The following is a 16,493-nucleotide window of genomic DNA, read 5'->3' on the forward strand; positions in this document are numbered from 1 at the left end:
AATCTGTATTACTTTTTAAAGAAGAACTGACTCTTCAAAATGGAAAAGGGCTTAGAATAAAATTGAACTTCTGCCTACACAGTATCTCTATTCATCTTGTGTTTTACTTGGTGTGGCGGCTCAATCCCCAGTTACGTTTGAGTCGCCGAGAAGCTAAACTTGGCTACAAACTGTGACGCGTTTTCGAAGAGAAAGTCCAAATTCAAGCAATATAGTTTTAGGGATATTTAATAAACAAAATCAAAACATAGTAACTATGGACAAAACGGTCAACAGACAACATGACAGCACAAGCTCACCCTCTGTCATCCCACTCGACATCAAACAGGTGACTTATAAACCAAACCACACCCATGTGACGATTACCGGATGTGCTCAACGAACTGATGTAAACGAATAATAATAATACAAATAATGAACTTGAGCTAAGTAGCGTTATGGCACCTACACTTATATGATTGCAAATAATACACTTTGTGCTGCTACAGTAACTGGTGCGATGCACATACTGTCATCCTGTTGTTCTACTGCATTGATTAGATCATGTCTTTCTGTTGTAAAACTAACAGCATTGAATCGTATATACACTTTACTATTCCAGGGTTTTATGTATGACATGAGCCGCATGTGTCAGAGACATGGGGACTTTATTATCCCGGAGGAAAGTGCTGCAGTGTGATCATATAAATATATATTATACAGACATGTTGTATTACTATCCAGTGAGAGGTTGAGATGGGACAAATACAAGACATGAGCCTTGTAATGTTTTCATTATGCATTACAGCATTTGACATTTATTAAAAAGTGCATTATTCTTGCATTTTAAAAGAAGCCAATATATAATTTACGATGATGCAAAGATGAACGAGAATCTCAAGTGAATGGCTATGTGTACATGTGATTGTATCTCTGATAAAGAGCTATACGCCAATATGTTGATGTTTTCAGGATAATGAAATGAAGAACAGCTCTGACACTGTTAACATAAAGGATTGAATCCTCATATAATGCCGCAACGCCCCGCCCTCTTCTGACACTTGTAGTAAGGAAGAGACTTTCTTCACAGGCCTAGAGAGTTGAGTGTCTCGGGATGAAGAGCTAAACCAAAGCAGCGTGACGGGGGGTTTAAAAGGCCGGATCTGATCCATGGCGCGGGTACAGAGGAGAATGTGTCACAGAGTGAGGGGGGAAGTGAGGGGAGACACGGCAAATCCGCCTTTTCCGTCACGCATCCCAGTGTGTGTAATGCGCGGTATAAATAGCGGCAATACAGGATAAAGTTGTAAAGGTACAGTTGTTTTCCAGTTGAAAATGTTGGTGTGAGAAAACGTTTTTTTGTGTTTTTGAGGACATTTTAGCAGTGGATCACTTTTACAAAGGGCTGTATGATATGTTGGCAACTTGCACATACACACATAAATTTAAAAAAAGTACTCTGGTTGATTAGACACGTTGATGCATGGGAGGATTATGAAACAATGGACCCATGTTGGCATGGACACGCATAGGAACATAATATACTGCCCAATCTTTCACAATGGTTTGACAGCAGGAAGAACACAGGTGCAAATACTGTAATACCCTTATGGCTGAAGTCCTTTTCTTCAGTTTAAGAGTCCTGTTAATAGAAATATGACGAGTGTAAAGCGGACAATTAACTGTTTGCCATCATTTGACTGGAATGGACTAAGAAAATGGCGGTATTGTTGTGTGTGCACGCTCTCACAGTCTACACACATTCAATGGAAGTGAAAGGAGAAATAATCAATATTTTAAGACTTGTTCTTTGGGCAATGATTAGCTCTCGGGTTTGGCTAAGGCACTGTGATCAATAAGAGCTATACATGAAGTGTTATAATGGTGCAAGTCGTGGACCACCATGTGTGAAAGCGCCAACTGTCTATTTCCATTTAGAGTCCATGCACTAGTTAACACGCCTTTAAGTGAGGGGGAAGGACACGCATACATTACTTGCAATGGCGAGTCTTAAAACCTGCAGAGACGTGGCTCCTTGTTAGACATCAATGAATCCAAAAAACATACCTTTCACTTTCCTTAGTGACTTTAATCGAGTCAAATGAAAACTGCAACTTTGATGAATCTTTTGTACATTGCAACCATCAAAGATCTCCTATTTGCAGACGACACCTCACTCCATCAGCATAAATAAATACATATATAACAAGCAGTGTCCCACATATTGCCATCTGGCTACTGTGCAGCTGGTTTGTATTTCCACACAGCAGAGTAGGGGTTGTTTGTAATTCAACATTGTGCACGAGCTTGTTTGAATTTCAGACTTGTTGAGACGTCACAGCAGAAGTTGACTTGTGGTCGGTGAAGCGAGTCGGACTCTACCTCTCTCTCTCTCTCTCTCTCTCTCTCTCTCTCTCTCTCTCTCTCTCTCTCTCTCTCTCTCTCTCTCTCTCTCACTCCTCTCAGTCAGTCAGTCAGCAGTCGCTTCTTTCTCCTCCTCTCCGGACTCAACTTTCCAGACGGATCCCTTAAAATCCAATTATAAAACAAAACTGTCTCCGTTTCCGGGAGTTTAAAGAAGGATTTATTGTCACCGTGTCTCATTTTTTAACTGGAGAACGCACGTGTCTCGGTGAGCACGAACCAAAATGAACCACTTAATGTCTCCAGTGCGTCCTCGCCGGTGCTTCGCCGCTGTTTACGGGACAAACTGACGGAACACCAGACCGGAGGTGGACTGAACACACACTCACTGTCCGTCTCTGAGCGCAGAAGATACAACAGAAGCGGAGACTCGTTCCTCAGACCAACGAGAAGACATGGACATACTGTAGCCAGCGCGGACAGAGAGGAAGGATGCAGCTTTACACAGAGGGACATCACAACTTGCCAGGACGCAGAAGAGACTAGCGGATGTTTTCACCGGTGAGTGAACCAGATGTTCTGCTATGTGGTGTGTGGTGCGTCCTTGCTTCTTGGACATGGACGGTCAGCGAAAAGAAGGTTAGCTCGGTTTGTGCAGAATTGTAAGGGTGAAAGTGACGGTAAGACATGCTTAAAGCTTAACACATTTGGATAAGGTGGAACTTTAAAGACACCGAATTAGAATCATTAAATCGATAATTAGACGGACTTTTGGTTAAATTTAGACGCTAAACAAGCTGTTGCAGCCCCGAGGTGTGCACGTGTGCAACATTATCGTGAAGAAACACACAATATGTTAGAATGGGAAACTTGACACTATTGGTAGTTAGATTTACAGGTGGATGAAGCACTCGGGGTTGTTGCGAGGGCTGCGTGTTTACGCATCGCACCGTCTGCTTCTCCGCCAACAATGTCCTTATTAAGTCTGTTTTTTTTTTTTTTAAATGTACATGTTTTGCTTCAGGAATGCAATTATTGATTCAAAACATAAATTCAAGATGGTGGAAATCTTGTCTTTGTTGGAAAATTCCTTCAGGTATTCTGGATGATATGTGCTCAAAGCAATCGAGATGTACGTATCATTCAGATATGTCGTCTTTGTTTATATTAATAATTAACATAATTTAGAGCATCATCAATGGACCAAATCACTTTGGGAGGGGCGGTAGATATTTCTGAGGTTCTCATTCAGAGGGTGTGGTTGTTTCCATCCCTCTGAAGCTTTTCCGCACTTTGTCCATGCTCAGATCCATGGGTTCAGCTGCACACAAATCATCTAGCAGTGTGCGTGTGTGTGTGTGCACGTGCGTATTCAATAACCGCCTCGCTAATCCACCTGTCTCCAGGGAGGATTAGAGCGCATGGGACATTTTAGGACCTGCTTCTTTCTCCCCTTTCTCCTCCGCCTTCAACAACATAATCTACAAGACAAACTGCCTGTTCCTTTAGTGGCATCCCCCAGAGATGCAGCCACAAGGGAAGGCAATTTAATCCGAAACAACTGCCTGGCACTGCATTGTTTGCAAATAATGTTAGTAGCCAATGCTGCTTGGCTCATCTGATGTGAAGTCAAACTGTGACATGTGTCAGCTTTGAGGCATTTGGTACCAGCTGATAATGCATTTAACACCATCAAGGCAGTTTTACACTCAGACTAATCTGCATGCAGGTTGTTGGACACGTCGTGACCAAGGCATTAGTCTCAGGGTTTTCATTTATCATTGTTTTTCTCATTTCAATCCCCCTCTCTCCGTCTTCTTCTCTCCGTCTGCTCAAATACCATTTCCAATTCGACGTGCTTCATTGGCGTGAACATGGAAAGTAAAACACTCTATTTTCCACATCGTACCCCGGTCTTGCCTCTTGTCGTCGGTTTGGTTCATCTGACATTGAGGGTTTTATTAAAGCATTAAAGGGTTTCTCTCCGTGATCCAGTTCTAGAATTTGATTTTGTTTTGAGTTATACGTCTTCTCAACAGGAAACTGCCATTTCATTGGATTTATTTGGTGTTTTAAATCATTCATCCCCACGTTCTACCTTCATTCACTAAAAGCTGAATGATTGACAGTCATGGCTGTCTGAGATAACTTGCCAACAATCTGTCTGCTCCATTGTTCTCGTTCGATATCCCTCCCCTCTCGTTCCATGCTCACGATGCCAGCACGGCCATTTGAAGACAGATGGATAACGGGGGAAACCTGCGGGTTGATTTGTGTGAATGGCTGTTTGTTCTTCTGCCAAGTGGAAAGCCCCTTGACCTGAGGGATGCTCGAGGCACCCACAGACGGTCAGATGTACACAAACAAGCCTCTCTGTCTCACTCCGTCTCCATTGTTCCCTCAGGGCGACTCTTTTGAAAATGCCACATCCATCAATTGCACCCATAATTTGATTTACACAATTAATCAGAGTGGATCAGCGGGCTTGACATATCGCCGCAAACTGTTTCTTTTCCTGAAATAGAAACAAAGAATAAGAAAGTCCCGCTCTCCGATTGGCTGCACGTGCTGGAGAGGACGATAACTGTAGAGGATGAGATCAGAACGGCCGCAATACGAGAAGAAAATAGATTTCAAGGGCGAGCCTGGCGAATCAAATCAGGTTTTATTTATATAACACATTTTGAAAACGATTTTTGGTCGAGCCAAAGTGCTGTACAGTAAAAATACTTTACAATAAGGACACTTTACAACAAATGCTCTGTCACGCTCTGTCCTCAGACCCTCAAGGAAACACTTCCAGAGAAAAAACGTGTGTGTACAAACCCCTGCATTCAGGACACTAAGGGTGGGTTGTCTGTGTGTGTGCATGCTGCTTAGACACAGGTGTGTGCACTCTTATGCTTGCATCCTTGTGAGGACCAATTCGATCTTTGTCTTGGATTCTTTCAAGGGCTTCAGTCCTCTGTGGGCTCTTCTTCTGTGCAAGCGTAGATGTAGAACCTCTATGGAAAGGTCAATGGCCCGGAGGATGTGAGATGAGATGTAAAACACACGCAACCCACAGTCATTGTGTTGCTGACCGTCATGTTCGGCATGAAGAGCAGGTGTTGCTTGACCTTCGAACGAATACTCGACATAAACCATGTTCAGGATGGACGAGGTTTAACATCAGGACTTATCAACACTCACTAAAAAGACACGTGTCTTTATATTTTCTTGCCTTTATTTTTAGACACGAGAATCACCTGCTGTTGTTTATATCCCTGTCACACATATCTCGATGAATCTTACCACCGTGAATCATTACTGCGTGAAAGCACTCTCGCATTGTTCCCTTACAAATCAGATTCATTCAGCTTTCCCCCACACGTTCCCCCATGCGTCCTCTTAAGTGTGTGTGTGTGGTGTGTGTGTGTGTGTGTGTGTGTGTGTGTGTGTGTGTGTGTGTGTGTGTGTGTGTGTGTGTGTGTGTGTGTGTGTGTGTGTGTGTGTGTGTGTGTGTGTGTGTGTGTGTGTGTGTGTGTGTGTGTCGATGGCAGCTCTTGATTCAGCAGAAGAGAATTTCATTCGGCTGAATTGCCTCAGTCTCTCCTGGACCGAGACCCGAAAGATTAAAGTGACAATCAGCACGTGAAACAACAACACCCGCCATTCCCGCCCCTTCTCTGTAGATCTGGACCTGTCCGAGGAGGAGGAGGAGGAGGAGGAGGAGGAGGAGGAGGAGGAGGAGGAGGAGGAGGAGGAGGAGGAGGTGGAGGTGGGCTGAGCGATCAGAGATGTTAACGTCCAGTGTGTCGGGGTGGCGGTAGACAAACCACATCAATTGCCAATCAATGGTCCAAATGGAAAGCAGCGATAATGGAGGCTCCTTGACTCTGATTACATATTTCCGTGATGGTAGAGGGGACGTGTGTGGCTCTGTGTGTAAACTGGGATTATCCAGCTGCCACTGCCTCAAAAAGACTGACTGGAATCCTAAATGAGTCGAAAATGAAGGGTCGTCCATCTTTTGAAAGTCCCTCGAGGATTTAAAAGCCATTGTCACAGAAAACTCAACTTCTCTCAAGGTGTCTTTGTACCTGTTCCTTGTGTGTAACCTTCTGACATTTGGGCATAGTATCAAAAGTATCTATCTTTTATGGGTCTTTTATTGCCTGCAGTAAAAACTAAAAGGAAAAGAAGGGGTGTTTTAAATCAGGAAAGCAAAGCCATTTGTGCTCTTTAAATGTCCATTAGTGAACAAGAGGAGATTATATTCATTCGGTTCTTTTAGGAAACTTTCTCTAGTTCTCTGTAATTATATCTATTACTTGTCAAGTGAGCGGAGTGCTCCATAGGAGAGCTCGACCATTACATTTCAAGTTGGATTTATAGGATCCAGAGGGTGATTTAAAGACTGGGATTGTCTGCTTTAATGAGGTCAGGATGGGTCGGGAAGATTTAAATTAGGGCTGTCAAACGATTACAATTTGTAATCAGATTAATCACAGCTTAACAATTAATTAATCATGATTAATCACCATTCAAACTATGTCCATGGCTAGTGGAGTACTTCGTGACCACAGAGTGTGAACGTTGTGATCAGCTGTTTTAGCGCAGTTCTCCAGTGAAGGGGGGAGTCTCCCTCCGCAGCCGGTTGGCGTAGTTTTGGCACAGTTCCGTTGTACAGACCGACGTTAACAGCAGCCCTGTCTGTGCACACGGAGACCGACTCTGTCGTCCGGTGATCGAACCGCCTTCTGGAAAAGCTTCACAAGTACGTCGGTACGCAAATGCGCTTTGTGACACAAGTGACGGTACGCATTTCAGATTACGCACATAACCTGCGTACCAGTTATGTGCACCCCTGTACTACAGAAAAAGTTTTCTCCGTCTGGACTTCCTGCAACAACACCACGCCGTTATCTTGATTCTGATTGGCCAGAAGACATTATCAAAGATGTTCTATTGAGAAGTCGATCACTACGTGACAAAAGTTTTCAAAACCGTGGCTACTGAAATCAATCTTACTAACTGCTGTCTGTGCAATTTACTCCGCGAGTTGGCAGACTTTATTTTGCTTACTTTAACATCATTTTTCATGGTGGGGCTAAGCCATTTCTTGGTATGGGTGTAGCATACCCCAGCCATACCCTGGCGCTGCCACTGGTGGCACGTATGGGGCGGGCCATTCTGCACATGCGATAAATGCATTAAATATTTTAACGCAATTAATTCAAAAAATGTATTACCGCCGTTAACGCGATAATTTTGACAGCTCTAATTTAAATACATAGATGGGAGAGGGAGTTATGGAAAGGTACAAATGAAAGGATTCGTGAAGCTGGACATCGGATACAGAGATGTTGGGTCAGCCCTTTCTGATGTGGTTTAAGCCTCCCTATAGAGGGTCAGCAAACAAAACAAGACGCTCGGTACTTCTCAGAATCAAATTATCCCTCAATGTTCCAGAGATTAGACAAAACATCTGTTGTGACTGCAGAGACGTTAAGGTTCATTTTGTAGCTTCAGCCCACCGTTAATTTAACCCAATTCAGTAACTCCTTTAGTGATGGGAAGTGTAATGTCTATTCCCTGGACTTTCAGAAGAAGTCCTTCAATGTATTCACTTTCTTTTTGCGCATCATTGAGTTTCTGTTTTGTCACACGCCATCTTGGTAGTTGTTCGTCCTGCATGTGGTTATCCTCTTATGCGGCCATTTCCAAGATGTTTTTTATTGTTGTAATACTTTATTGCTATAGTTTGTGTGCCTAATTGGGGGCGTGGCATGTTCCTATATAACTTATGTGAATCCCTTTGACTTAAAATATGAGTACATTAGCTAGGGCTGCTCGATTATGGCAAAAATCATAATCTCGATTATTTGGGTCAATAATTGATATCACGATTATTAAAAACGATTTTCCATTTACTTTGAAAACATCAATTTATTGGAGACAAACATTTCAACAGTATGTTTTTAACAGTTGATTACCCTGAACTTTAAGTAAAACTCAACTGAAAAACCAAAAAAAGAAAAAAAAATTGAAAAAAAGAAAAGTAATAATAATAATAATAATAAAGAAATAATCGTTTTATTACGTTGTTTTCGTAATCGTTGCATAATAATCATAATTGCGATTAAAATACGATTAATTGAGCAGCACTAACATTAGCTGTTTATAGAAGCCCCTTATATAATATGTTTTCCGTATGAACTATGTTGAACAATGTATTCTTTTCATTTGCATTAATAACCTCGCATTGTGGATTTAAATGTATGTTTCGCAGAACAGATCAAAGGTTTCAGACTAGAAACAAAAGCTGTGTGTTCTAAAAGCTTTTCGCAGAACACCATGTCCTCTTAGTAACAGAGTAGAAATAAGGCAAGCATACATCAAAACTTGACTTCAGTGACTGTATTTAAAGGTGTTCTTCTCTTTGCCTTGATCCACGCTCTGCATCCTTTCTGTTTCACTCACCACCGTTCTCCTTTTGTGCGACTCGTTCAGATGTTTGCGTCAGCGGAGTACTGAAGGCTGTGAAGACCAAAGGCTACAGGAATGCTAAAGCACGAACAGAAAGCCTCCATTTAGTCATTTCCTCAAAGAGACCTTGAACGGCTGCACACTCTTTAAACCTCTTGAGATCTAAAAAGGTTTATCTGAGGGGGAGAACAGTAAATATGTGGTGGTGTGATTAGGAGAGTTAAAACGCCGGGAGTGAGGGAAACAAATCTCATTTGAAAATAAGTAGACCGGCCGAGTTAGGTCTGTACGTTTGAAGGTGGGGTCGGTAAGTTTGAGAAACCGGCTCGAGATACACTTTCTGTTATATTCCATGGAATGCTCTTAAAGGTCCCGTGTCATGGCCATTTCCACTGATCATAATTTTATTGTTGAGGTCTACTAGAATAGATTTATACTGTGCAATTTTCCAAACTCACATTGGTTTCGCATACAGCATCTCTGTAAAGTACGTGTATTCACTCTCTCCACTAAACGGCTCGTTGCAGCTCTTGCCCCCCCCTCCCTGTGAGCCCAGTGTGCTCTGATTGGTCGGGACGTTGTGAATCGCGCTGAGCTCCGTGGAGGTGTGATTTCCTTGTTTAGCGATACACAGCGATACACAGCCAAACTCACCCTGAGCACACACAAAGTCACAGCCGAAGTGAAAACAATAAGTGTGGCTTGATATTGAGGAAGAAAAAGGTTGATGAACGCTGTGAGAATGGGTCTGCAGAGAGAATTTCACCGCGATCCCAACTGTCTGTTATCAGCCTGCAGCCAGGGAGGAGAGATCAGCTGAGCTGCCAGCACTGAGTGTGTGAGGAAGTCCGTGGATTGGTCAATTTGGACCAATCAGCGGCGGCTTAACGTAACGGCTCCACGGACGTAACGTAACGGCTCCACGGATTGGTCCATTTTGTTCCGGGGACGACATGACATCATGCGTACCCGGAAGAATCAAATGGACAGTGACGTATCTCCAACGAGGTGTTTTGGGGAGGTATTTTCTGTTTTAGAGTTGTACTCCCTACATGGTGTACTTTGAGGGTTTTGACTCCGCACACCATTTACATGCATAAAAACCTTCATAACACACAAGGGGACGGGCAATAACCGGAAAAGCATGACATGTCACCTTTAACATCCCGATAGCAATGAATATCTAAAGGCCCGGACACACCACTCTGACAACAAAGAACTGACACAGACGGACCCCGACTGTTGCGTCACCTCACGTCTCTGCGTCTTGGCCATGTGTCGCACTGGAACACACCGCAAAGACTTTCCGCATGGTAAAAGTGGGGGGGGTCTAAACTAATCATTTCAAAAAGTGGGGGGGACTTGTCCCACCCTCATATAATGGCTGCGACGCCCATGCCGCAAAGACTTCAGCCGACGGCCAAGAAGCACGTACGAACTGCGCATGCGTGAGTGGCAATAACTCTCCTTGCCAGCAGGCGGCGGTAGTGTGTATTCGCCATTCAAAAGAGGCAACAACCGGAAGACAGACTGTGCGATAACCGAGAGAAGAAGAACAGACTGCGTGATATAAAGAAACAACAAATAGCGTGTGCGTTCCATTTTCCCTCTACAGCGAGAAGCTTACGGGGCTTTCCTGAACCTGAGTCGAGAGCTGGAGTTCAATGAAATCTCAGATTTGCCTTCTTAATGGTTTGTTTGGGTCCCTCACTTCCGTTTCGCTTCTCATGCACTGATTCGCTAGCTGAACAGCCAATCAGAGTGATTTATTTGGCCGACTGCCTTTGGCCGACTTCAACATGTTGAATCGGCGGGTTTTCGGCCGAAAAGGTGTCTGCCCGGCTGAAAAGACCCGACGGAGCGGGACACAATCTGAGTAGGGCGTGTCGACGCTCATCGTCGGCCTGACGCACACCGACGCCGATAATCGGCCTGGTGTGTCCGTGCCTTTAAGTGCTTTGACAATAAATCCATTAAAAAAAAGTCATCTGTGGAAGCCGTGGCGCTGTAAAAAGCACGACCAATCATCTGAGCCGGCCCGGCTAAAATAACTGGATGGCCTACCTGCCTGTCAGCCTTCCATCTGGGCACAAACTTATCTCGTGCCCTCATTGGTCATGTGCGCGTTCCTGTGTGTTGGAGGAGGGGCTCTGTGAGGAAGTGGCAGATTTTCTCCGGTTGTGTATTTTCAAATTCTAGCGCACTCGAGCTGGTTTCTCCAACATTACCTACCCCACCTTTAACTTGATTTGTTATTTCTATCAAATGTATTGTACATATTTATTCCAATGAACGCAAATATAAAATCGATTAGTTCTGTAACACAATGGTTTATTGAGCATCACGAGTACCACCATTTCAAGCGAACAAATCAAAATAGAGCTCGTGCTCTGTTATCAATTTCAACGCCAGTGTACAATTTGAGGAACAAAAGTGACAATATCATCTTTGGATTTACAAACAAAAACAAATAATTTGTCAAACCCGTTTTAACTGTCTTCCCTGAGGAATAAACATAGATCATTGCAACAAATTAAAAACAGTTTTTGGTTAAACTGGAGGGAGACGCCCCCGGTCACTTATTGAGAGGAGAGAGAGTAGTAACATAGACATAGTAAATTAATGAGTAAAGACCGTCTTCCTGGTTGAACTTGCGCTGAGCTTCTTTAGCGTAAGACTAGAAAAAAAGTTAGGAATAACACAGAAAAACATCTTTGTTTTGATAATTTACAGCTGTTTCTCAATCTGGCAATTAAGGTCACCAGGGGCTGTTTAATCCATTATAATCCCAATTCCCAATCTCTATGAATACACGTAATTACCCCAGTGTTTTCATGTGTTAGTTAATATTCAGCAGAGCAGATGGAAACAGCTAATGGCAGCGCGTGTGTAACCAGCTGCTACATAATACCCACGATGCTTATTTATAGAGAAATATATGGAATTCACCCAAAGACCATGCACACTACTGAGTTTATTCCTGAAACTATCTATTACTTAATTCCATTAATCAGTCGATACATGTGTAGCATGTTTTTCTTGGTGATTCTTTTGGACACAGTTGTGCTATTACAGCATTTGCAAAGTTATGGGGGGGAGAACATCTTGGACACTCTTCAGGAATTTGCTCGGCTTTTTTCATCGTCCAAGCGCCTGGTTTTACTTGGATGAAGCAACACATTTTCCTTTTACATTTAAGTCCAAGTTAAAGTTGCTGTGCGCCAATACAAGCTATTAGACAATCAGATGAGTTAAACAAGCACGTGAGACGAAAAGAAAAGAATAAGAAAGGCATTCGGACATATTCAGCGACTACATTTGGTATCTTAAATTGATACTCGGTCACGGAAACGAGAATAAGTCACACATATTGAAATAATGAACAATATTCAAGAAGGTAAACATGTTTAGTTGGTGAGAGCCAGGGTTGGGAGGGTTACTTTGTAAATGTAATCAGTTACTGATTACTGATTACATGGCTCTGAAAGTAATCCGAATACAGTTACAGTTACGTGTCTTTAAAAAGTAACGTAATCAGATTACTTTTAAATTACTTTTGGATTACTTTCTTTTTCCATGGTATGTTTTGGTGAACAGGAGACACAAAAAGCAAAAGGAAACTGAACGTGGTTTTACTGTTTTAATGGCGTATCAAGAGCACAACTGAAACATCACATCTGAAACGATGTAACAACATAATACACTTGTTGGGGATGCAGCTTGGGATGTGAGGAGAGTGAGGGACACGGCTTAGAACGGGCGTGTCGCCTTCTGTCCTGCCAGTGTTGGCAGGACATGAATTAAAATGTCGAACTCAGACTTCATTTTAAGGACATGTCGGCCAGGTGTCGAGCTATATTTGTTTAAGCACCGGATCGGCAAAACAGGAGAGTGCAAACGAAATGCAATGTGTCCATAAATGAAAATTAACTTCAAATGCTTTAAACACCTTAGTATTATCAGTTGGTTTGAACTTGTTATAGTACTGAATTTAAAATAACACATCTCTCAGCGAGGGAATAACTCAATTATCTGGAATAACCGAGCAACATTTTTTTACATCTGTACGCTCAATGCAACAGTGAAATAAAATTAAATATCCCCCTGGACAGTATTAACTAAAGGTAAACGAGTAAGCCGAATGATATTATGCAAAGTTGAATCAAGAAATAAGTTTAACATCATCCATATAAAGTAGTTTTCGCTAAAGTCAAGTCCCTTTTTATGCATTTCTATTGGAATACAATACATGTCTTACCAATTCATTTCAGTTATTCAGTCTATGCAACAGGCAGTCTTAATAAAATACTAAATCAAGTCAAGCTCAGTCTTTTAGCTTCTTGCTTCTGTAATCCAATTTTACAAGATAATAAGATTAAAACATATTTGTTGATATAATCCTGCCTTTAAGAACTACACATTTAATTATAAGAGACTTAATATAATATAATACTTCTGTTTATTGCATCCTCACCGGAGTACGACTCTTTAGACAAATTAGTTGCAAATGTGACTTCATGAAGGTTGTAGGATTTTGTTTTGATTTATTTGGAACCTTTATTAATGCGTTTTTCTGTTTCAGTGAGAGGTGCGCTTTGCTCAGGTGAAGGGGCGGGGCTAAGGAGGTACGGTGTGTGACGGGAGAGCAGCAAGCAGCAGCAATACCGTCATTGACACGCAGACGCAACCTTATGCTGAGTAGAAGACAGATTATTAGGATCTGCTGTTTAAGTTTACGTTACATATTGTTTTCCTATTTTGATTTATGTTTGCTGGAAATAAACGTTGAAAAGCAACGGAAACGTCCAGTGGATTTTGAACTGCGAGTCTGACACTGCTTCCCAGGCCCAAGCTCTACATGTGGCCAAAAACAATAACTTTGGAGTTATCGAGCTACAAGACAAACCTTTTGGGATTTTGGCCACTACAAAGGTCATAATGTTCAGTTTTAGTTGGAGCTGCTTCAGATTAAAACTTCAGGATGTAGTTTGTGTAATTAATATTTTTAATAAAGTAATACAAATCTTCAATTAGGTTTTAGTTAAAAACAAGATGTCGAGAATCATGAGATATCCTTGCCAAGATGTTAAAAGATGTGCCGTTATAACTCCACGGAGCGTCCTCTGAATTAATATGTGAGTTACATCCCGTATGGCTCCTTGTAGATTTCCCTCGCTCTCCTCATTCGTATGCACCTCTCCCACTGCACTTATTTGACAATTTCCTTCCTGTTTGATCTCCTTTCAATCATCCTCTGTTGGAGTGTCACTGAAGACAGCAGTGGAGAGAGGGAGGGAGATGAGAAGAAGATCTGACGTGGAAGGAGAGTTTTTTTATATGCATGAACTCTGCTCGAGTTATAGGTGAAAGCAAGGACGTGACATCCGATGACCACTCAGGACGAAGTGTGTGTGAACATATAAACAGCTGGGTTCATGGTGGAAATACATGCTGATGTATGAAAGTAAGGAGTACTTGCATTGGCTTGGAAAATAGTTGTTAAATACTCTCACATGCACTAACACCTATAACACACTACAACATAGGTCAGTAACAGGCGGCCCATGGCCCGGGTCCGGACGCCGACCTATACGGACCCGGGCGTATAATCAATACATTAATAGGGGATTTACATTTTGACGGGGCGATTCTATTTTAACCGCCGCCGACAGCCGGTGAAAGAGACGAGTGAGCGATACAGGGAGAGAAACACAGAAGAAGAGACGAGTGAGCGATACAGGGAGAGAAACACAGAAGAAGAGACGAGTGAGCGATACAGGGAGAGAAACACAGAAGAAGAGACGAGTGAGCGATACAGGGAGAGAAACACAGAAGAAGAGACGAGTGAGCGATACAGGGAGAGAAACACAGAAGAAGAGACGAGTGAGCGATACAGGGAGAGAAACACAGAAGAAGAGACGAGTGAGCAATACAGGGAGAGAAACACAGAAGAAGAGACGAGTGAGCGATACAGGGAGAGAAACACAGAAGAAGAGACGAGCGAGCGATACAGGGAGAGAAACACAGAAGAAGAGACGAGAGGACATGTACCTGGCCATCAAGGAGGTGTTAGCAAAGCGAGGAATAGAGCCAAAACAAGTGGTTTCAATAACAACAGATGGAGCCCCTGCCGTAAGGGAGAGAGACAGGAGCGGAGGATAATCCTGATGTATCGTCCATCAACCTGTCCTGCTCCTCCCTCTCAGCTGAGGTGATGAACACAATGATGGAAATGATACATGTTCTCAGTGCATCCTCCTCCTATCAGCATCGCATGCTCAGGGAATTCCTCAGAGAAGTTGATGCAAACGCTGATGGTCTTTTGCTGCACGACAATGTGAGATGGCTCAGAAAAGGCAGGGTGTTGGAGCGCTTTTGGTCCATCCGAAGGGAAGTAGCAGCTTTCTTGGCAGAGATGGGAAGTCAGAAGGCAACACAGTTCTCTCTCTTTTTAGAAGATGAGAAAAAGATGGATAATGTGGCCTTTCTGGTTGACGTCACTTCACATCTGAATGAACTGAATTTGAAGCTACAGGGCAAAGACAATTCGATGTGTGAATGGAAGACAGCTGTCCGCTCCTTTCAGAGGAAACTTGAAGTGTTCGAGGAAGGTCTGCAGGGAGACCGTGCGTGCACACTTCCCAGCAGCGCAGGAACAGCTTCAGGGACAGAGACGTGTGTGACGGCAACTCACTGAACCAAGAGAAGGAGCGTTGTGTGGTGGAGAAGGATGCAAACACGGCCGCCATGCAAAAGACTAACCAAGAATTCAAACAACAAAAGGAGTTGGCGGCTTTGCGTGAGAGAAACCAGGAACTAAAACAACTGAAGGAACGTTCTGTTGAGGAGAAGGTGGACAAGAGGTGGAGGTGAAGGTGGAACCAGGAGAAGTCACGATGTGAAAATGAATGCCTTGGAAATTGAGCAGAAAGTCTTGCCCGTAAGCAATGAGGACCTGGGGCCTCATTTGTAAACGGTGCGTACGCACAAAAGATGGCGTACGGCAGTTTCTACGCACTGTTTGCGATTTATAAAAAACTAACTTGACGGGAAAACGTGCGGTCCTCCACGCAAACTCTGACCCATGCGTACGCACTAAGCACAAAAACGGGAGAGACGAGAAACTGCGGCCGGTTGGCAGAAGCAAGAATGGAGAGAAATATGTGGAAATAATACCATAAATAAAATGTTACTTCTCATTTATCATATATGAAGAATTCACTTTCATAAATTGATTAAAGCCAATCTTAAAATGATTTAACAAACGCCCTCAGTGCACACATACACATAACTTGGAGAAATAAATAAATACGGAAATGTTATTGATCACCCCTCGATTATGTTCTCTTGTTAAGAAATGTTTTCTCATAAATGATGCGGTAAGCAGAAGGACAGAACTACGTCTAAACTGACGCCGTTTTGCATTTCTATAGGTTGCATAGATACGAGCATGGTTTTATATACTATCATGTTTAATCAAGTTTTATGCCGTTCGCCAAAAGCCAAACACACACACAAACTCCCAGCCAGGCTGCGGGTGTGTGTGTGTGCGCTCGGGCTGGTTTCGGGCTGGGTTTCACTGTGTCTGGCTGTCTCGCAGACGGCCACTGGGCTCAAAGGAAGGGGAGGGGGGGAGGAGCTCCAACAAGCCGTTTAGGACACAGAGTGAATACACATAC

The 16,493-nt window shown here is 43.0% G+C and overlaps 1 protein-coding gene across 1 annotated transcript in view; it reads left to right on the forward strand.

Moving 5' to 3' along the window:
- Positions 1-2,457: 2,457 nt before the first annotated feature.
- Positions 2,458-16,493, forward strand: part of htr2cl1 (5-hydroxytryptamine (serotonin) receptor 2C, G protein-coupled-like 1) — a 201,288-nt gene continuing 187,252 nt past the window's right edge. Inside the window, exon 1 of the mRNA XM_034106479.2 lies at positions 2,458-2,904. The gene's annotated coding sequence lies outside the window, so the exon portion shown is untranslated. The remainder of the gene's footprint in view (positions 2,905-16,493) is intronic.

This window comes from Pseudochaenichthys georgianus, chromosome 18 (genome assembly GCF_902827115.2).
Source record: "Pseudochaenichthys georgianus chromosome 18, fPseGeo1.2, whole genome shotgun sequence".
Lineage (NCBI taxonomy): Eukaryota > Metazoa > Chordata > Actinopteri > Perciformes > Channichthyidae > Pseudochaenichthys > Pseudochaenichthys georgianus.